This window comes from Motacilla alba, chromosome Z, assembly GCF_015832195.1.
Source record: "Motacilla alba alba isolate MOTALB_02 chromosome Z, Motacilla_alba_V1.0_pri, whole genome shotgun sequence".
Lineage (NCBI taxonomy): Eukaryota > Metazoa > Chordata > Aves > Passeriformes > Motacillidae > Motacilla > Motacilla alba.
Genome location: NC_052046.1, coordinates 39,389,567 through 39,412,583, shown reverse-complemented (window position 1 = coordinate 39,412,583; position 23,017 = coordinate 39,389,567). Strand labels below are relative to the sequence as shown.

The 23,017-nt window shown below is 36.1% G+C and overlaps 1 long non-coding RNA gene across 1 annotated transcript; it reads left to right on the top strand.

The window, feature by feature from the left end:
- The first annotated feature begins 4,615 nt into the window (after positions 1-4,615).
- Positions 4,616-19,531, top strand: LOC119695385. Its single transcript, XR_005255192.1, has 3 exons — positions 4,616-4,667; positions 6,086-12,799; positions 19,395-19,531. It is a non-coding gene; the product is annotated as an uncharacterized LOC119695385 (long non-coding RNA).
- Positions 19,532-23,017: the final 3,486 nt, after the last annotated feature.

The following is a 23,017-nucleotide window of genomic DNA, read 5'->3' as shown; positions in this document are numbered from 1 at the left end:
AACTCTGACATTTGCATAGAAATCAATTTTGATGTTAAGAACATAACTGGAAGCTGTGTAGAAAATCAGGACCTGTTGTGAATTTCCTTTGATCCACTTTTTTGCTTATATGTATGATGGAGAATATAAGACTTCATTTGCCATAAAGGGATACATTAAATAGTTGTTGCCTTTAATTATGTCACTGGTTTTGGAGACAAAATCTCTTTTCAAAAATTAGTAGCAATCATAGACAAAATTATTATAGAGTCACAAAAGCTGGTGAAGAAATTCAGATACACAAATAAATACATGGCCTGAAATTCATTCTTTATTAGACTATGTAAAACATGACTAAATTATAACCATTAGTGCCTTCATTTTGAAGTATGAGTCTAATTTGGCATTTATGCTATCTATGGTCATCAAAAACAAGTCCTGCACAAACTTTATTACAGTAGTATGTTAAATATTTGAGGGTAAAGTACACTTGCACTAGCATACTTCAAGAAATATGGGACTTATGTGCCTTTTAATAAAACTAGGAATTTCTTTGGATGTGATATAACCTTTGAGTTTCAGTGTTTGTAAATGGCATTTTTCACTTCTGAAGATTTTGAATATTTATTGCACTACTTTTCGGCCAATGGCCAAAATCAGGTCTATTATTTTACTACAGAAGCTGAGAACCTCTTAAGCCTTACCCTTCCAAATGTTTTCCTTGCTTTTTATTCCACTTTTCAAAATAAAATGGTTATTAAACGTAGAGACAGCACTAATATTTTAACAAAAATGAATACAATTCTGATTTTCTCTTGCAAAATGTGAGGGTTTTTTTTAAATTTATTATCACGATCAAACATTTTAAGTATGATCAACATACCTCTACTGTCATTTACAGTGAATCTAAGTAACAGGTGCAAAACCTTTGATGAATAATGGAAATGCACCCCAGAGACTCCTACGTACTTTGTGTCAGGTCACAGCAGTGTAATTTGTCATGCTGTTCATTTACAGGAGTGAATCAGAAGTAAAGGTAATATTTTAAAGTGTGATATTATGTAATTGTCACATTTTAATGGCTTGTAAGCATAAAAATATTTTGTGACAAGTAACTTTATTACAAGAAGCACCTTTGTAAGACTGCAAAGACTGAAAGATTATCATAAAAATCCACATCATTCTTACACAACTGACTCTGGGGACACTTCTAGTAGTATACTAGTATTCTAAGAGAATATCAAGGTTTTAGAAGGGCTGTTCATGGTTTAGATGGTTGTTCATGTTTCTTTCCTGTATGCTGCAGCAGAATTTTTGAGTTATTAAAAAATGGTTTGATAGTTATTCCATGCTTATGGAAACTTTTACATATGTATACTGCATATCAAAAATGGAGGTGCTGACCTCTGCTTTGCTTGTAGCTCTGGGAACTGACACTATGCTTAGCACTAAAGGTAATAACTCCCTGCAAATATATGCATATTAGATTTCAACACACAGCAAGGCAAGCCTTGCAGCTATTTATTTCTGTATGTTTATTTTTATTAAATTAGTGGGAGGACCAGACAAAGATTTATCCTACATCATAAAACATCAAAGTTTTATCAATGCAATTGCAACAGGGGATGCCAGGCTGCCTGCATTGCTACTAAACACGGAATTCTGATATGGTGAACTAAGAACTCTGAATATGAGTTTATAACAACAATGAGATGGATTAAGAAGAAGTATTAGAAGAAAATTCTTATGAGGAAGAGAGAAGGATCTGTGTGTCATTTTTAGCATGTTAGCCAGCTATACAAAAGCTAATCTTCATCAATGGGTTCCAAGACTTGATGCTTCAACCCAATCCCCTCCATGTCTCTTAAAGAATTATTTCTTAAATAATTATAGTTATATGTTTTATAATATCAATGAATTTTTCAAGTACTGTGTTTGTAGAAATAATTTCACTGAGATGAACAGCAACATCCACCAAAATTAAATAATGTGATTAAATATTTGTGAGTAACAAGCTCTCTTGATCAAGTCATAAGCATTAATTTTTCCTTTTAGACATTTTAAAACATCAGAACACTTTTTTTTCTTTTTTCTAACTTCTTTTTCAGAAGATCATTATCACAAGTTCCTGACTCCAGTGTTAACCAATTCATTCAAAGGATAGAATATCATTTACCAAAACATCAGCTTTCTACTAAACTCTTCACAATGCATGCTTGCTGAAAAATATGAAAGTCTTCATGATATGCAATTCTATTTGTAAGTTCAGTTAGAAATTTTTAATCAGGTAGCAAGTATAACTGTTTTCACTATAAACAATTCATCAACCAAAGCTCTCCTATAATTCATAGTTTCATTTCTTACATTGCTACAAAATGAAAAAAAATGAACTTTTAGAAAGTCCTCTATTTTAAATGCTCCTGAAGCTGCCACAGGAAACAGAATATTTTCATATTGTCTTGAATCAGAAGCAGTTTTGGTTGAAGTCCAAAGTTTTGGTTGAAGTCCAGTTTTGGTTGATGTCTGCATGTGAGTGCTTGGGCCCCTAACACTACAAGCAGATTATCTCCTGACACCCTGGGAAAAGTACTGGTGAACCATCAGACATGCACCTGTTGAGATAATTCTTGTCAGTTTCAAACAGTGGTTTCTTGTCCTTGTTTTTGTGGGGGAAAGCAGAGAGTGAAGCAGTTAACACCCTAGGACAAAGTATGTTTTAACTACTTATTTTTCAAGCAGAAATTACTCAATATGATGGACACCTTAACTCAAACAGAGGAGACATCTAGGATAAGATCTAGACATGCTTTAGGAAAAAGGCACTAATGTTGGTAGTTCTGTTTTTAGCCAAAGGATGTGCATGAGAAAAATGTCTTGATCTGACTGTCCCAGTGTTTGCCACAACCTCATTTATTAAGATAGAAACCTACAACATTTGCTCACCAGACTCTTTACAGCTAGAGAAGTGGAAAAGCCTTAACTGTTAAGAACTTGCACATCATGCAAAGGCACAAGGTCAAATGAGAATGTTAATCATCCAGCAGGATGCTCCTCTGATTTCTGCCCCAAGCATCTGGATTTGTACTCCAGCAGCTGAGTACCCCCACCAGTACTGAGTATGTTTGTTATAATAAGAAGCTGTAATATAGTACAAACAAAACCATAAAAATAAACACTAATTCCACAATATAATGTGGCATAAAAAACTTCAGATGAGAAACATCTCAACATAAATGTGATATTAATTGTTCTGATTATCACTCAGTACTGGAGGCCTTTTTACAGATCATATTTTACAGATAATTTTTAAAGAACAACATCTTTGCCTTGTAGTGGGATCTGTAACAAACAATATAAAAAATCCAAAGTTTCTGAAATAATTTTGAAGTAGAATTAATGAAACAACACCTTTGTTAAATACTAGGCCTATTTGCAGTTTAATGCCTATGGGTTTAAAATCCAAAAGTTGAGCTAAAATGTAATAAGACATTTTTACTTTTATTTAACTCATTAACTCTTAAAAATATTTCTCCCACAAACTAAGAAACATTTACAAGATTTCTAAACATATCATTACTTTTCATATTTTTTATGCCATGCATTTTCTAGGGATATTGTAAATTTAATTTTTTTAAAGTCACAATACCAATATGCACCTTTCTATAAAGATTCTGATATTTGTTGCTCCTTGACAACTCATGAGCTAAAATTAAACAAAAAGGACATTATTAAAATAAATGTAATATTTATTAAACTCCTGTCAAATCCCTCTCAAAACTTTCTTTCACAAGTTTATTTTATAGAATGTTTTGTCCTAAATAGAAGGGGGAAAGATAAGTTAAATGCAATAAATAAAATTCATTATTTTATCTGAAAAAAAATCAATTTTTGCAAATTAAGTCTATTGCTATGGGCCATACGGCTTGTTTGCTAGAGGATTTTAAAAATAATATAAAATTATATATGAAAAACAGGGGGTTGGAGACCCTCTCCTATGCAGACAGGCTGAGAAAATTGGGGCTATTCAGCCTGGAGTGGAGGAGGCTCCACTGTTATCTTAGGGCAGCTTCCTGTACCTAAAGAGGCTACAAGAGAGCTCAGAGGAGCTTTTGACAAGGTCATGAAGTGTTAGAACATCATGGAATGGCTTTAAGATGAAGGAGGGTAGAGAAGGTTAGATGTTATTCTAAATTCTTTACTGTGAGGTTGGTGAGGTTTTGGAACAGGCTTCCTAGAGAAGCTGTGGATGCCCCATCCTTGGAAGAGTTTACAGCCAGGTTGGAAGGAGCTCTGAGTGACCAAGTCTAGTGGAAGGTGTCCCTGCCCATGGCAAGGCACTTGGAAACAGATAATTTTTAAGGTCCTTTCCAACCTAAACCATTCTATTACTCTATGAAAATGAGAAAAATTAAATACAGAAATGTGGGGGGGGGGGGGGGGGGGAATAGAATATAAGAAAATAAAGATAGAGTAGAAATTATTCTTACCCGTAAGGAGTTACAACTGGGCCTATTGCCAAAGATTAGGAATGGGCCTGACTAACAGGCAACAGCTGTGACCAATGAGAAGAAGAGTACTATGAAAGACTGGGTTGGCTGGTTTAGAAGGGAACTGGAGTCAGTTGGCTACTGTGTGAGGAAGAGAGAGTCAGTGCTCTGAGGAGCGGCCCATGAGAAAACACTGAGAAGGTAAGAAACTTTTGCGAAAAGGAGACAACAGTATGGAAGTTTTACAATAAAATGACAACACAGAAATAGTATTTATATTGTAAAGGGAAAACATTACCCCTAATCCTGAAAACACTTTGCAATGAGTTAAACTTAATAAAATCTGACCTAGAGTAGTTTGGTACTTCTTTGCTATCACAGTTGTTAGAATAGGTAATATTTAAGTCCAGAGTTAAAATATAACTGTATATACATGTGAGGTAATTAACTGGTTTTGGGAACTGGCATATATATATATATATATATCGCAGCAGCCTGATAAGAGGGAAAGCTGCTTCCCTACAGTGTTCATGATTGTTATTGAAGAAATAGGTCTCTTTTATGGTCCGAAATAATTGGTCTGTCAGCTACTGGGTTTTTTTTTTGTTTTGGTTTTTTTTTTTTTTTTTTTTTGTCCATGAGATTGTTACCTCTGCTTTCCCAAGACTTTCTTTCTAACTTAAATTTTTACTTAAAATCTGTCCCTTTCCATGTGTAGAGAAAAGGGTGTTTTCAAAAAACAATTGATAGAAAAGCCTAAATGTTGTAATTATTATTAATTGTATGCATATAGTATAATATAATATCTAACAGTGATGACAAAAGGTTTGTTGTGTCTATACAACAATGCAGCATAAAATTAAGTGTTTATATTGTTGGCTTTGAAGGACTATGTAGGCTCCAACTTTCTCTGCTGACATTAGAAAACGTATTTAACAAGCGTTTTTTGGCATGATATTGTGATAGGAAAGTGTTTTATATCCTGTTTCTTCCTTTTGAAAGAAAATTTGCATAAGCAATGAACACTTACTAATTTTTGATGAGTATGGTTTGATACCCAGTGAGTCTGTCTATTCAAATGTGCCTTATTTCAAACCAGGTGAAATGCAGTCATGGTTTAAGACACTACAAGTGTGAATTCACTGCAGAAATAGCAAAAAAATACAGTAATTTACCTTTTCAGTTTTGTGAGATCTTAATCCATCCATTTATATAAAATTTATTTTGAAGCTCTTATTAATTATGTTTTATTTCACAAACTGGTCCAGTGATGGCAATATTAAAAAAAAAAACCAAACAAAAAAACCCCATTTTCTATTTGATAAAATGAAGGGAAAAAAATCATTCCAACTATATATCAACTTGAAAACGAATATAAAATTATTTGATGTAAAAGGTATACTTTTCCCATTGTACTATCAGCTGTCTATCATGAAGCCCTCTGTAATAATTTAGGATGATTATTTGTAATAAATAAGTAAACACATGACCTAGGATGATAACTTCTTTTGCAGTTACATTTCTACAGCAGGTACTGCAAACAAAAATATTGCAATTTTAATTGTTATCTTTCAATAAATGCAGTTTATAAAATGCACTAATTGTGTGTACATTTTCAGCATCAAGAGGAAATTCTGACTTGGTCCAACCTCAATGTCACTGCCTCCATCAGCTCAAATAACTTTCTGGAATCTGTGTTATCACCTCTGTAATGGCATATCTGACCTGAGAAAATTTGCCACTGAAACTAATGTAACTATTGAGCAATTGACATGGTTGCCTGGGATCTGGGGAAGCTTATTTTCTTCAGGGCTTTCCATATTCCTACATTTTTCAAAAGAAGTCCACAATCCCTGATCTTATTCAACTGGTAATTTCAGAGAGAAGTCAAAAGACGTTCTCAGCTGGTTTGTGGTGATAATGATTTCTCAGGAAATACCCATTAGAAACATGTGTGTCTCAATTGCTTCTCGCTTTGAATTTCTGGCAAGAGAAATAGTCCAGAGTTTTATATGGCTCTTAATAGATTGTAGGTTTTATTTATGGAAATTTTTAAGGTTTTCCATAACCTGGCCACATTTGATGGACTTTACTAGCACAACTAATCTGTGATTCCTTAGTGAGTAGAAAAGTTTAGTTTAGTATGAATGTTCTTTGGTTTTGAAAGTATTTTCCATATCTTTTTACCAGGAAAAGAATTCTCAGTAACCATGTAATTTGAGTATCACAAGTACAATGACTCAGTTTTAGCTGACACAATTTTATTTTTCCCTTTTGTTTATGGATTAGTACATTGCTTGTTTTGAATTACTTCCCTAAAAACTTATCAAAGGGGACAAAAATATATCCATTGTCTGTGTCTAATACATGTTGTAGGAATTAACATTACATACCACAGCAATTTGAATTTATGAAGATAATTCTGAACATGAATCTGAGTTTTAAAGGTAGATAATAGGCAGATAGTATCCACTGAAACGAGGAAAATATGCATGCAAATTGTGTGGAATGCTTTGAAGAGCTCAGCAGTAGTCTTTTTTTTATTAGACCAATATCAGTGAAAAAATAGTTGCCTTTTTTTCATGGGTCGTAGTCAATACAGTGCCCACATGGGGTACAAAACCTGATTTTCATCCATAAGGTGAATTTTTTGAGGAACTTGGCTTCAAATGGTAGTACCAAAAGGAATGAGTGGATATTTTATTTTTGCTTCTGTAGTTCTATCTGTGGTATGAGAACCTGGTGCTCTGAGCTGGATCAAAGAGATAGAAAGTGCCCATGCTAATCTGAACTTGTTTAGTATTGCTTTGAAGCAGGAACAATATCAGGTCCTGTTGCTGCATTAGGACTGCTATTTTCTTTTTAGTTTGCTTGCAAAAGAAAAATGGCCGTAATTGTATTTTTCTCTGAAGGCAAATATCACAAGGTTTTTACAGCAATACAGGCAGGCTGAGTATTCTCAAAGGTCTGTGAAGGAAGAAAGGGATTTTACTATTCAATTAACAGTTTAGATTTTTTTTAAGCCTAATTACCTGCAGAACCACAAACCCACAAAACTAGCACAGGCTTGGAGACTGACTAATGACTATGAACTCACATAAAGAATGACCTCAACACATGGACCTTTTTTAAGTGCACTAAAGAAATAATAGAAGAGGCGTACAGCCTCTCCTCCATCAGAGTGCAGAACTCACTGAGAACTGGATGATTGCAGCTGACCAGTGGGATGTAACCCCCCAGTGACAGTAAAAGAAGATGAGATTTCCAGACTCCATCATTATAGCATGAGTTGAATTAACTGAGCATTCCACTGATTTCAGTCACCTTTTTTCAACAGTGATGTGATGATTTTGGCCAGGGGTAGAGCTCATTTTCTTCACGATGGCTGGTATGGGATTGTGTTTTGCCTTTGTGCTAAAATGATGATGATACTACAGAGATATTTTTGCTACTGCTAAACAATATTTGCAGACTGTTAAGGCCTTTTCTACTCCCCACTAGTCAGGAGACTGGGAGTGCTCAGGAATTTGGGAGGGAATGCAGCCGGGAAAGCTGATTCCAAATGACTGAAAGGGATATCCCATATCATATGATTTCATGGTCAGCATATAAGGTGGTGGAGAAAGGAGGAAGGTGTGGACCTTTGGAAGGATGATGTTTGTCTGCCCAAGTCACCATTACACATAGAGAGCCCTGCTCTCTATGACTTCCTTGTATGCTTTGCTAGAATGCATAGTGTTTGCTTTAACTATATCTCAGTCCACAAGTGGTTTTTTTTTTAATTTTTACTTTTCCAGTCCTCTCTCTGATACCACAATGGGAAGGAAGAAGCAAGATATTGCATGACATTTACTTGTTGGCTTGGGTTAAACTACATCAATCCTTTTTGGCATCCAGTATAGGGCTCACATATTCAAGATAATAACAGGTTTGGTTGGCATGTGCTGGGTTGAATTTATGTCTGTTATTGCTGTTTAGCAGTAAATCAGCAAGCTCCTGTGCTTGCCGTGGGGCTCACTTGCCAGACTGTACACTGGACTCTTGAGCTTGCTAGCAGCTGCTTTTTGCCTTCTCCACTCACTGCAGTGCTGTGCTGCTGATCACCTCCCTCTGCTGTGCCTGGGAACCCTCTGATAGCAGCCACAGCAATGTGCTTGGGCTGGCAGGTGGCCAGGACATCGCTGCTGTGCCCAAGCTGATGTTCCTGTGCTGCTGTACTGAACAGGCTGCAATTCCAGTGTCAATTTGAGTCAGTGTCCCTGGGATGAGTCCACAGTGGAGCACATATCCACCACCTACAGCCTGTGGAGGACCCCACACTGAAGCAGGTGGATGCAGCTGAGGAGGGCTGTGAATTGGAAAGCCTTTAATGGATCTAGCTGGTGGCAGAGCCTGTAGACCTGTGGAGAAAGAAGCCCTGCTGGAACAGATCTACTGGCAGGACTTGTGACACGCTGGAACAGTCTCTTCTGAGGGAATTTTACCCCAAGGAAGGGATTCACACTAGAGCAGTTAACTGCAGCCTATGGAAAAGTTCAAGAAGGGCTGTCTTCTGTGGGGAGAACCCCACAGTGGAGCAGGGAAAGAGGAGATTCTCCTGCAGCCCATGACGGATCTCATGGTGAGGCAGGATGTCCCCTTGAAGACCATGGAATTTTGTGGTGGACTGTAGCAGGAACTCCTTGCTGGTAACAAAGGTAGGGGTGAGGGGAGGAGTTCACTACAATATTGAACATGATGCTCTGGCCCAAAGGGACTAGAGGTGCATATTATAGTAAATATGTCTTTTTAAGTCAGTGTTTAAGGCCTGGTTGGATAAGACTTTGACCAATCTGATCTAGTGGGAGGTGACCCTGCACATGGCGAGGAGGACTGGGACTAGGTGATCTTTAAAGTCCCTTTGAATGCCTCATAATTCTGTGATTCTAAGATGTTGTAACCCATGGCTTGAGCTACAAGTTGTAGGAATTGCTTGAATGGGAACCCCCTCATCCGAGGGAGGGGGAGACTTCACTAAGCTGTGCAACAGTGAACTAACCTGAGCTGGCATTGGTGCCCAGTAACTCCACACAACATGCTCCTGTCTCGAGTGACTGCCATACCTGACATCCCAGAAGCAAATCCATGCACAAATATATCACAAAGTTTAATATTAAACTGTCCACAACATCTTTGTTTCAGTTACTTTCACGCTGATACTTATGGCAAGATAGACTTATTTATTCTGAAAATGCAACAAAAAAAATCCTAACTGCTGCAACTGACACTGAAACACACAAAGCCCAATTACTTATATTCCACTGATGGATATGTTCTGCAAGTTAGAATGAATTTCTGTCCCACAGGAATTGAAAAATTTTCAGGATTTTAAGCAATGTGAAAACTGAAATGCTATGTGTTTCTGAATGAATAATCACTGATCTTTTCTTCTTTGCTAATAAGTCTGAGCTACAGCTTATGTTATGAACCAAACCAAATGTTACAAACCAAAACTCTAGGAACACTTGAGTCTTTTGGAATACATAGTAAGCACTGAAATACACGGGAAAGTACACTATATGAGAAAAGTGCTACTTTTCATGCAGTTAAATAGAATAATAACTTATGTTTAACCACCCTTTCCAGGTAAATTCCCTGAAACGGATAGGCACTGCTGTGATCACTGATAATGTGTTCTTCTTCACTGTCATCCCACATTGGTGCCCATTCAGCTTTCCCAGTGAAACAGTATAGTTATTACAGTATACAGTGAAACAGTATGGTTATTATTACAACTCCATTTTCTTTGCAATTAGGAGAGGAATCAGGATGTCATTCATACAACATCATTACCTCCTTCAGGCTAAAAGACAAACCTGACAATACTCCATTCAGAAATATCAGAATCGAGTTATTAGCCATAGAAATTAGCTATGGCAGCCTGTCTTAATCTTTGCCCACATATGTGCACACTTTTAACACAGCTACATAATGGCAGAGGCAATATATAGAAGACAAGCAAAGCCTCATTCTTCTCTACCTTGTTTCAAAGCACATGGCAAACCTTGCAATATTAACTGATGCAGGCCTACTTCTGCTGGAGGTAGGATTTTTTTAAACTTCCACAGTATTGGATACTCCTGCTAGACTCAATAGAATCTCCATAAAGATGACTTGTTGCTATTATATCATAAAGCTGAGAAGGAATGTGATGGGAGTATACATTTCCACGCATTTCCCCCTTGATCATCCAGTCTACCAACAGTCTAATGCAGCTCTATATCTTGCTCAATGCCAGATGAGAAGGGAGGCAGGGCAGGTACTAGCGATACTTGAAAAAATCTGGTAATTATAGCTCTACTATAAGACAAAGCTAGTTTAGGTGTTTACAAAATTTCTATTCTGTACAGAGTAATCATTTAAAAGACAAATCCCAGAGAGAACCAGCTTGCCATAAACTACTAAAGGTAGTGGACCCAGTCATTTCTCATGGCTGTAATGACAACTAAGAAAAGTTACAGGACAAATATTATCAGTCTTGACTGTCAGTGTTTTTATGGACTGTATTTGCTCCAGCAGCCTCAACATAAAAAGACTCACGGCTCCAGTACTTCCCTGACACTATACTGAACAATTCAGAACATATTTTGTCTCAAGACATTCTTCAGAGGATATTTCTGAAACAATAACTTGACTTCACATCCTGTTGCAGAAAAAACAACTCTTTAAACCACCTTTGAGAAATACATGCTTGCTCTACTCCATCTCTAGTCATCTACCATTCTTTCACATACCTTTTAATTAAGTGATACCCTGAAGAGATTTTCTTTTCATGAAGTAAAGCTGTCTTCTTATAAGAACTTTTGATATAGATTGTGTTTCTCATGAAACTCATGTTGCTTTAATTTTAAATTCTACCATTTGATCACTTAATCAGGCAGTGGCAGATTAAAAAAAAAATTCAAATAATTTCATTTTCACTTCTCCTCGCTTGCTTTATCTTTAATCAAATGTGAACAATACTACTAATTTTCAGCACATTCTTTTTCATTTTTTTTTATCCAAGAGTGTTAAGTCACATTGTTTAGGAAAGACAAGAAATTTCACTCTGAAGTTTGCTAGTCAGATTGTTATGAATTCCATAGCTTGTCAAATATCCACTTGGAATGAAATTGTGTGATCTCACAAATGTGGGCTGATTGCACCATCATCTACACATCTTCTAGACACTTAATCTTGATTCTCCATCACTTTGTACCTTGAGTCATCACCTCCTGACATTGAAAGCCAAGAGTGTATAAACACACAGCTCAGGAGATCACCCAGAATTTCCATCATTCTCTCCTGAGTATAAGAAGAAATCAGAAAAAGTGGTCTGCAAGTCATAATTTCCTGAAACAGGGGAGAGGAGATTAAAAGAGAAAGCATAGAGGAATTTCCAACAGAAACCTTTCACAGGATGTGAAATCTTTCACCTGCTTCTCACACTTACTATGAAGATATTAATATTCTGGTTAGGAACGAATAGCAGCATGCTTACACAAACTCATCACGAATATCAATTCATCTCTGAAAAGCTTTTCATGACTTGTTTCTCTGGTTTTGATGAAAACTTCACAAGTTCTCTATCCCTTATCATCAACTATGATAACATAAATATATATCTTTTTATTAGGAAAATAAAAAAGAGTGTAGACCAGAGTGACAAAATCACTCAATCTATATGTGGTGAAGGTACAAGGTTTGGGGGTAATTATATGTCTGTATGATTTGACTTTATATATCTGTATACATAAACTACAGTGAAAATATTCAGTAAAAAATATTATTGGCTTCCTTAAGCCCTGCATTTTCAAATCAGTATGCGTAAGTGTTTGCATTTATGTGTCTAAATGGAGTTTGATGTATTTGATTTGGTTCATTTTATGTTGCATATATAGTTCATACTATGATATTATGATATAACTACATATTTAGGAATATAATATATGATAAGGTAGTAAATATTTGTGCAAATATTATTTTGTCTATGTTTCTTACAGTGAACAAATATTTTCTCTGTGTCCCATTGTTTTTCAAAGTTTTATTTTGTTTTTTAATCAGAGAAACTAGAAATTGCTCATTAGGCCCACAAGAAGCATGTAATTTGTATATTGATGTAACTCTTGTCATGACTCTATGAAAGTCTGCCAGAAAGGAAAAGAGAACAAATAGAAGGAATCACTGCCGAGTGCTGCCCCTTTTCCAAGATACTGTCACATTGAAAGTGGATTTGCCTGCACCTCTTCCATGCCCTTGTGATGAGCCAACCTCACGTCAAGTCTTCACGTATCTGTAGACCTGCAGACCAAGAGGTATTTCACCAGTTTCTGTGTGGCAGAAGTATTGTCTTGACATTTCCAACCCCATGTTATGTTGTTGGTTTGGTTTTTTTTACCTTGAAGAACAAGTTAAATTGGTCCAACCATTCAAGATCAGAAAATGAACATCTCTAGTTCTCCAGCAGTGTCACAAGTCTGTTTTTAACAAGAGGGAGGAGTGAACTATTTCATATTAGTTAATAGGATGCTTTATTGAGTCCATTGAACATTTCTAGTTTTCTTCTCACAGAACCTAAGGGAAAAAAAAAAAACAAACAACAAAAAACCACACCTTTCTTTCATCATTTCCTTAGTTTTGTGGGCTGCTCTGTACCAGAAAAGCATTCAGCAATCTAATTACTGAACACTGAAAAATGGCATGTCAGGGAAATATTGCTACTGCTTTAAGCTCACAGAATTGAGGTAAATATTGATTTGAGAGAATACCTTCAGTCAGGTCATCAAAGTATATTCTTACAAGTCCAAATTTTAATAATCTCTATTTTAATTTCAACTAACTGCACTTACATATTGAATATGTATTTCTATAGTGTAGTATGAAGATAGAGTACATTGGGGGGGGGTATTTTTTTATATCAATGTAGAGAAAAATACGTTTGAAATGCAGTAAAATTTGAAGCAAAAGCTATTGATCCAGGGTCTTTTAACATCATAAGTTAAGAAGGATAACTTTTGGGTTTTACTTATGAAATATGTATCTTAGGCTTTACTATTGAACAGAGGAAAAGGAATAAAGAATAGTGCAGCAGAATTTGTAGCATAGCATAGAGGAAAGATGAGTGTACAGGCGTTGTGAAGACCACAAATAGTCCTGGAATTTAGATCACATTTTTGTGATTTGATGTATGTACATTTTTATACTTTTTTTGGCTATTATATGGTCTTATTGGAACACTGTATGAGCAGAGGCTGGAATGCTTTTCTTTTCTTTTCTTGGTTGTGGACTTAATATCTTTAACCATTATGCTTCTAGGAAATACATTACTTCAACTCAGTTAGTAACAACTTACTCAGATGGTTTGATGATAAACATGCCTGTCTGACATTTACACTTTCTTTTAATGAGTAAACATTTGCGGCAAGTATATTGCTAGTATAAATCAGGGAAAGCAAATCTGACCATAGCAGTTTTAAAATTTTAGCCTTCTCGAGAGTAAGCCTGAAACTAATATCAGTGACACACCCCTACTGTGACTTTTTTGTAATATTTGGATGTAAATTTGAAATGCTGGTCTCAGTTGTTTTGATGTCAATTTAAATTATAGGAGCAGGTTTCTTGCATAAGATTAAAACAATATATGGTGCAGCTTGAATCTGAAACTCAGGGCTCTCTCTTCCTGATTCAAGATGCCGCAGCACGTGCCTCTAATGACATTTCTTGCAGAGGCACACAAATAACTTGTCTCATATGACTTGAGGGTAGTTTCAAATATCTGATTCTAAAGCACCACTGTTTACTTAGTGCCTCCAAAGCCACTCATAATGTTCAGACTGAAGTGAAAGTTCATCACTATCATAATAACAATTTTCTAAAGATTTGAAAAACATGGACTTCTAGAGACTGTGTCTTGACACTTGTCATTCTGACAACAGAAAAATTAAAATTCCAGATATATTGTTGGCTGAGCATTTTCAAATTAGTGTTTCTACTGAAATAAGTTTTTTACTGGTATGACTATGAAAGTTGAAGCATTATTTGCAATACATTGGCACAATACCACTGACGCGGACAAAAAATGCCATGTATTGGGCATCTGACCACTGGGAATTTTACTGTGCTAGAAGCTGTAGATGGACAGCCACTTAAGTACTTGTCTCATGGCAAATACCAGTGGTACTGTACAATCAAGGAAATTTTTACGTGCTGAGCTTTTCCCTCTTTTTATCCCAAATGGATTTCAAAAAAAGTCCCAAGGATTGTATTTTCTAAATTTCTATTTGTAGTATAAACTCATGCAGGTGCACCACAGAAAAGTCACAGAAATATGGGTTTGGAAGATATTTTCTTTTCCAACCCATGCTACAAGCAAATTGTTTTCTCTTAATTAACACTTGTACAATATTATGCACCACTGTCATATGAGCAACTCATTATCTCCCCCAAGTGGATCACTACATAACATCACTGATGGAATGTTCTAGGCCCATTTTAATTTTTCTTGTTTCTTCTATGTTCTAATCTAATATGAGACTTGCATTGATGAAACTGCTACATATCAAATCCAAATATGCTACATATCCAAATCCAATAATGAAAGTGAATTTATCACAAAAGAGAAAGCGTTTCCTCTGCAGATTTTTTCCACACAGCAAACTTTACATTCATTCTATATGTGATAGAAATTAAAAGGTAGCAAGGGTATGAACAAGGATTATTCTACATCTGAAAGTTTACTTTTTAAAATTCCTTAGCTTTTGCTGAAGATCAGACACAAGATCAAACACAAGAAGAGGCATAATGCTCCTGAAACACAGGATTTGCTTCAGAATATGAAGCAGAACATCCTGTAAAGGTGACTTGAGTACTAGCATAATTTTGTCACAGAGTCTATGGAGTCTCCATCCCTGAAGATACTCAAAAGCTGTCTGGATATGTCTCTGGGTGGCCCTGCTTGAGCAGGGACACTGGACCAGATGGCCTCCAGCGGTCCCTTCCATCCTCAACCATTCTCTTATCCTTTGATTCTATGAATGCCCATCCCAGTTCTCTCAGCATATAATAATATATATAATTGATTCTAGATGGACATGTCACTGCTAATAAAAAGTTTTATTTTCATCACAGTTTTAAATGCATCACATGAACACATGACTCCTCTGTTAGTGTGTCTTTCTCAAACAGCTACCAAAACAATTGTGTCATCATACCCTTCTGATATTCCTTCTTTATATCTGCCAATATTCCTTGGCTTGGAAATTGTGGGTAGGATCTGCTGTAGTTTATTATCTTCATTACTCTTCGGAATATTTTTCTAGCTGTTCTCAGAGGAAACAAACATGCTTATCTTTTTCATTGCATGAGACATGAGACTGGGAAGCCAGAAAAAGAATACATGTAAGATGGTAATTGAGGTATAAGATAGACATTAACCATGTAGAACCCCTCTGTAATTAGCAGGCATATGGACAAAACTTTCAGGTGTAAGGATCAAACAGCTTACAACATCAGGCCTTATCTTCCAAGTAAAGATTTTGCAGTGATTAGGAATTTATAAAGAGATCTTAGATGTGCTGGCAAACATGTTCTCCGTGTAGGTCTAAAATTGTGTTTAACTGTAAGTGTCATTGTCATGCGACAACAACACCGGAAAATTTTAGCCTGAGATTTAGTGGAACTTTTGAAATTTTAATCCTGTAAAATTATGGCAAAGAGGAAGCAAAACGTTGGAGTAGATGTTAGCTATTTTAGAAATAGACAAAGATTAACAGGTGGTATACAGAAATTGTAAGAGCGTTGCAGCCAAAGCCTGTTTAAGTACTTGTAGAAAAAAGAATTCTTCAGTTTTAGATTAGACTAGATTGTTGGCTCTGTATGTTCTGGTAAAAAATTCAATGTTCCTTACTAGTCCTAAAATTGAAGTACCTCTCACACACTTACAAGCAGACCTTAAAGGCATAAGCTGAAAGTGGGCCTTAAAGACTGCAGATTATCTTGTGCTACCTCACTCTGTGTATTACATTTTTTCCAAAGTGGCAATCTAGTGCTTTTTCTATGGTTTCAAATTAATATGTAATTTGCTCTTGAAGAGAGGACTTGGAATAGAAAATAGCAAATTGGAGAAGCAGAATTCACATGCTTTGCTCTGCTGTAAATGATCATGTAAGACAGCAAAGACTTAAAACATTGAATACTACTGAAAAAAAGAAAGGAATATAGTCCTGATTTTTGTGTATGACAAGTGGAAATGAAGTATTATGTAAATAAAACCTTGCTTCCCTAACCTACAAAAGGTAAGCAAATTACATTTGCTTCTTCAAGTTACTAAAAAGCTTTTTCCTCTCCGTAAGACAAGGAATTCCCAGTTCAATTTTAGAGACTTTCTTAAAAGCTTTTTGTTTCACTACATTTAGGTAATGTAAGTGATCAGGTAAAAATTTTCCTTTTGCTTTTTCTTGAGGTAAAGGCACTATTTTCTCAATGGGTACAACAACATACAGAGAGAAAAGAGAGGGTTTAGTGGGTATCTTAAATGGAAGTAGCCTTGTTCATCGCCTGGTACTGAGCATTACCATCAGTTCTGCAAGAATAATAGATATAACAGATGGACACCCAGAAAGAAAAATCTGTGTTTAGATTTGGGTATCTGGCTTAATGAAGTATCTCATGGAAATGGATATCTCTGCATGGTATTACAGATACGGCAGGAGATGGAAAAGTGACAAAGGCTTTATATTACTTAGAGCAAGTCCAGGACTCTCTCGAAGGCTCATATTTATTCAGTTATTAGTTAGACAATGATCAATCCATTCACTAAGAGAAAATGCTAGAATTTGTTATTTGCATTCACACTGCAGAGTTTTATGATGACTGGTTCATTTTCCTGAGGCCCCATCCTTACTGGGACCTGTCTCCAAATTGTGAGATTGTCTGTTCATCAGAGCACAAGGTTTTCTTCCTTCTCAGTGTAGCAAATAATATTTGCTCAATTAAAATATGTAGTTCCAGAGACAACCAAAAATGAGCAAAGTTTTTGGACATCTGCAGCACTATTTTGAAGCAAAATGCATGGATTTCTGGGGATTACAGTTATTTAGTGGTATACTAGGAAACACTGATACAACACAGATATATTGTACATTATTTTTTTAAAACCCTAGTTTTTCATCAAAACACTGCTGATTAAAAAAAAAGACAACCTATATTAGTATTACAGATTTTAAGCCATTCTTTTTCAAATATTTTTGAAAAACACACACTGTTCTAGCATTAATCCATTAAAAGTAATATGGGTTTTCTTTTTAGATTCTGTTTTTAAAGGTAAAAAGACTGGCAGCACTTCATTTGCTTTTAAACATACAGAAAAAAGAACCCCAAAAATATTATCCTATAGTCTGTATTCACAGCCAAATGAAGATAAAAATCAAACTCACCGTTTTAGGGGAGTTTTTTTCTTTTCCACTTATAATGTCAGGCCATCTGTCAGACATATAAAATGGAATATTTTCATGAGCTGTTTACTTCTATAAAGGATAGTCTCCATAGCATTCAGAATTTTTTAAAGGTCAGAATGACATGGTTGCTGTGGTCAGAAAAGAAACAATGACACTTCTGTGAGGAACAGATTGACTCTTCAGGTTAAATCTTCCTTTGGGCAAAATTGATGTAGTTGGCTTTTATCAGGTTATATTGATTTACATCACTATTAGGCTCTCTCCATACTCAAGCATATTAATTTATTTTACTGATAGAACCAAATGTACTTTGTACACCACAAAAAAAAGCTGGACTTAAAATTATGAGACTGATGCTGAAGATCATTACAAATTTCATAATTAACCTACTTTTCTTAACAAGAGAAGACTGACAGATCTTGAATTTATTTTCCGAGCAGAGAAAAAGGAGAAAAGGGTCAGGCTTTTCTGCTGCTGAAACAATAGTTGTTACATCAACATCATAGGACACGGGTTTCTGAATGGAGTTTAAACTACCTTGTTTATTGAACAGTGTTGTGGTTATTTTCAAACTGTGACAGATGTAATTAGAATATTCCTACTACAGAAGACAGTTCTTCACTAATTTGACTATATGCATATACATACATAGAAATATGTGAATAAGCTACAGTACCATTTGTATTGCATCAAACAGAGAGGAGAAATGTACAAGTAGAAATAATGAAGAAAGGAGCTCAGAAATTTACATGGCATTAATATTAATAATATTTTTTAATTCTGTGTCTATAAAATATTTGTGTATGACAAGTAGAAATGAAATATCATGTAGAAGCTTAAAAATAGGTGTTTTTTTCTGGAATCAATATGCAATCAGCTTTATCATGAAAACATATATTAATATATTCCTAACTTCATTTGGTATTCACGGGTCTTTTTCTTACTTTTTGTATCAGGAAACTTCCTTCCATTATCTAAAAGAAAATACACCTGCACATAAACAAACAGACAACTTTCCACTGTGAAAAATCAAATTAGTCTTCTATTCTTTAATTAATATCAGTAACAATTCAGCAGACAGTGGAGTTGTGCCATGATAAAACAAATGTTGCACAAATGTTGTTTCACTATCTTACAATAGTGAACATTTAAATGCAAATATGGAAGCAGTTTTGATAAGAGATGCATCTTAAAGCAAGCAGAAGCTTGCACTATTCTCTCATGTTGTGCATGGTCTTTCTTGGAAGGAAATATAGTTTTATGTCTTTTTAAGACCTTCAATATTTTCAAGAATTTCCGCCACAGTGGAATTGACCTCCTCAAGATATGAACCCCTCAAGATTTCAGTCAAACTTAGAAAATTTTTATCATTTTTAATCAGTAGCTGTAGCTGGACAATTATGTTTAAGCAATTGCAGTGTGAATGTTGTACTCTTGGCTAATACTTTTTTTCTAGGACAAGGGAAGACTCCTAAGATGAATGGGCTGTCTGGATGAGAGCCACCTGGAGTGAAGTCAGGACTGAGCAGTAACTGGGGGAGAGATAACTCCAGCAGTGGGAGATCATGACCACCATTTCAGTGACCACCAACTCCAGACAGACCCCAGAGTCAGATGAAGGGAAGAACTATGCCTGAGGACTAATTAGCATGAGAAGTGAGAGATATAACAAACAAATAGGGGGTTGAGTAATAATTGATGAAAAAGCTGTGGAAACTGTGACCAATAAATGCTGATGCCTTTGTTTGTTAAAATGTATGAACAGTGTAAAGTTTAGATGATCAGGGAGTCAAGAGTCTGTGTGCTACCATCCAGCTCCCTCCTTTGTACTCCTTGCACTCCAGGATAAAACACAGAAGTATCTCACCTGGGTGTGTGAGGTGCTACTGCAGCATGTAGCAGTCCCCTGTTCAGGACAACAATGGGGCTCCTTTGAAATATGATGAAATGCATGTCCACACTTTCAAAGGAATTTCATTGATCTGAAATCTGAAAAAAGGTATGTTCTCAGTAACAAAAATAATCTGAAAGATTTCCATGAATGCAGCTCAGATTGTTTGCTTCCAAGAAAACCTAGAAGACTGATTTTGCTAAGCTGCTCAACTGTAGCTTTGGAGAAAACACTTCTCTCTGTTCCACTGCTATTCTTCTTGCAATATTTCTAGTTAAATTTTTTTCCCCACTCAAGTCCTGTGCAAGATGGTCATGAAAGCCTGCTTTTTCTACTGCTCATTTTGTGGAGATAGAAAGGTTTTGTGCATAGGAAATATATATCAACAAAGCTTTTCTTTAGAAAACACGTAATATAATTTGCAGTAGGCTCCAGTAGTTTGGAAGCAGTATGGCACGAGTATCGAAAATTACAGTCTCCTGAAATGTTTCATTCAGTTATAGACAGGGAAGAAAAAACAGCAGCATAGGAGATTCCAGAAAAAATATTTAAAATCTCAAATTTTGGAAAAGGAAATACATTTTCTTCACTTTTTCAATCTTTCTGTTTTACAAGCTGTCATGGTTTGACATTCAACCAACACCAGGCAGCCATGGAAATCACTTACTTGCCCTCCCCTGCCACACTTGGGCAGAGGAGAGAAAGAATTTAAATGAAGGCTTCATGAGTTGAGATAAGGACTGGAAGAAAATATTCCAAGGGAAAAACAAGCTCTCTTAGAGGTACAAAATGAGTTTATTACTAAAAAAATCAGAAGAGGATAATGAGAAGTAAAATAAGCCCTTAAAACCAACTTTTCTTCCCCCAACCCCTCCCTCCTTCCCCCATACAGGGCAGAGAGAGAGAGACAGGCTTTGGTCAGTTTGCCACCTGAGGTCTTCCACTGCTCAGGGAGATCAGTCCTTTCACTGCTACACCATGGGGTCTTTCCCACTGGAGACAGTTGTCCATGAACTTCTCCAGCATGGCTCCAATCCCACAAGCATCAGTCCTCCCAAAACCACTGCAGTGTGGAGCACTCCTCCACGGGGTGCAGTCCTCCAAGGACGGCTGCTCCACACTGGGGGCAGGACCCCTCTCTCCACAGGTCTCCCACAGAATCACAACCCCCTCCCTCCAGGCATCCACCTGGGTGGATCTGTGCATCCCCCGTGGATCCTCATGGGCTGCAGGGGCACAGCTGTTTCACCACAGGCTGCATCACAGCCTGCAGGGGAAGCTCAGCTCCACTGCCTGGAGCTTCTGCCCCTCCTTCTCCACTGACCCTGGTGTCTCCATATTGTTTCCCTCACATGTTCTCACCTCCTCCTCTTCTCTGACTTGAAAAAATATCTGTGTGTGCCTCACTTTGTCCTGATTTTCTTCTTAAATCTGTTATCACAGAGGCGTTACGAACATCTCTAATTGGTCCAGCCTTGGCCAGCAGCATGTCCATCTTCAGAGCCATGAGGGATTCACTCTGCTGGACATGGTAGAAGCTTCCAGCAGCTTCTCACAGAAACTACCTCTGTGCCCCTTGCTGCCCTCCACTACCAAAACAACAGGCTGTGCAGAAGAACACACAAGCTTTACTACACTTCTTTGTTTTGCATTATTTGGTGCAGTACAGCCCTCAGATTTGTAATTTTTTTTTTTGGCTCCCTGCATAAGGGAGTATAGTTTTTTTGACCTCCTGTTTGCCATACTTATAGCACACTGAAAATGGCAAAATACAATAATGCACTGGTCAGTATGTCCACTTAGTCATCAACTAATATCATACCTAATATTAGCCAGATTTCTGTTTAAATAATCACCCATGCCAATGTACCTTGTCCTTGTTGAACTAAACACTTATCAATCTTGAAGTTCTGCCAGTTAAAGCGTGATTTAATTTTCACCAGGTCTGGAGTTTTGGTTTTGGTTTTGGTTTTTAGCTGGTTGGTTGGTTGGTTGGTTGGTTGGTAGTTTGGTTGGTGGGAGAGGGGAGTGTTTGTGTAACAATAATAGTTGTTTAGTGAAAACATTTAAAGAGATACTTGCATTTTATTTCAACAACCAACACTAATGCAAACAAATCTTTCTATTAGGATTCCATATGAATGCTAAGGAAAAGCTTTTCTTTTTATTGACTACCATACTTTCTAGAATTTCATTACATTTTTCAATTAAGTGCCTTTATTTAAATGCCAGTTATTGCCTAGTAGGAAATTTCAAGAACTGAATAAGTGGATTTTTCTCAGAACACTGTAGCAGAAGGACAGAAGTTGTAAACATTATTGCCATATCAATTCTTTCCATCCCTAGAATGGTCTTTAACACTTCATTAACTCCTGTTGGAAACTGAACAGGTCTAGTGATTAGAAAATAGAATGCTAAAGGAAAACTAGATTTCAAGTAAAAGTTTCAAAGTTAAAGTTTCAGGCAAAAGCTTCATATTATTACTTGTGATGTTTACCTAGGTGGAAATATGACAAGTTTGTTCTCATTTCATTAGAAATAATGCAAAAATATTAGATATATTTTATTATACTACTGAAGGTTATATTGGATCAAGGCACAAAACAAAGAGCATAAGCTACAAGCACCAGGAGGCAAAACACAAAAAATGTTACAACCAGCCACAGACCTAATATTTAAAAAAATTGCAGGAAGAATCAAGAAAATTACAAGATATAACTAGAAGACTAGAAAAGATGAGCTACCAAGAAAGACTTATGAGTGATGCTAATTTTGAAATTTTTTTACATTGTGTTGGTAAATTTAGTCTGAAAAAGTTATGTTTAATTTTATTAAATGAGTGTTTTAAAACTTTCTAATGCTCTTTAGCAGCTCAAGGAGATTTGTTCTAGATGATTCTCGGTTTAACAACAAATGTGAACTTCAAAATATAAACCTTGTTTACTTTCAAAAATATTTGATAGAACTTGTTTTTGAAAATTTATTTCCTTATCATCTACTTAACATTTAAATACTTCCATTTCTAGGGTAAGATAGGACAGAGTAGAAATAGATTGTGGCTGAAATTCAACTGCTAACAAAATGATTTTTTTTTTGTCTTCAAATAGTTTTCTGAGGGAAAATTAGTCTCATGCTGTATGCTTAGGTTTGTTTCTTACACCACAAACCATGGCGTAAGAAGCAATCAC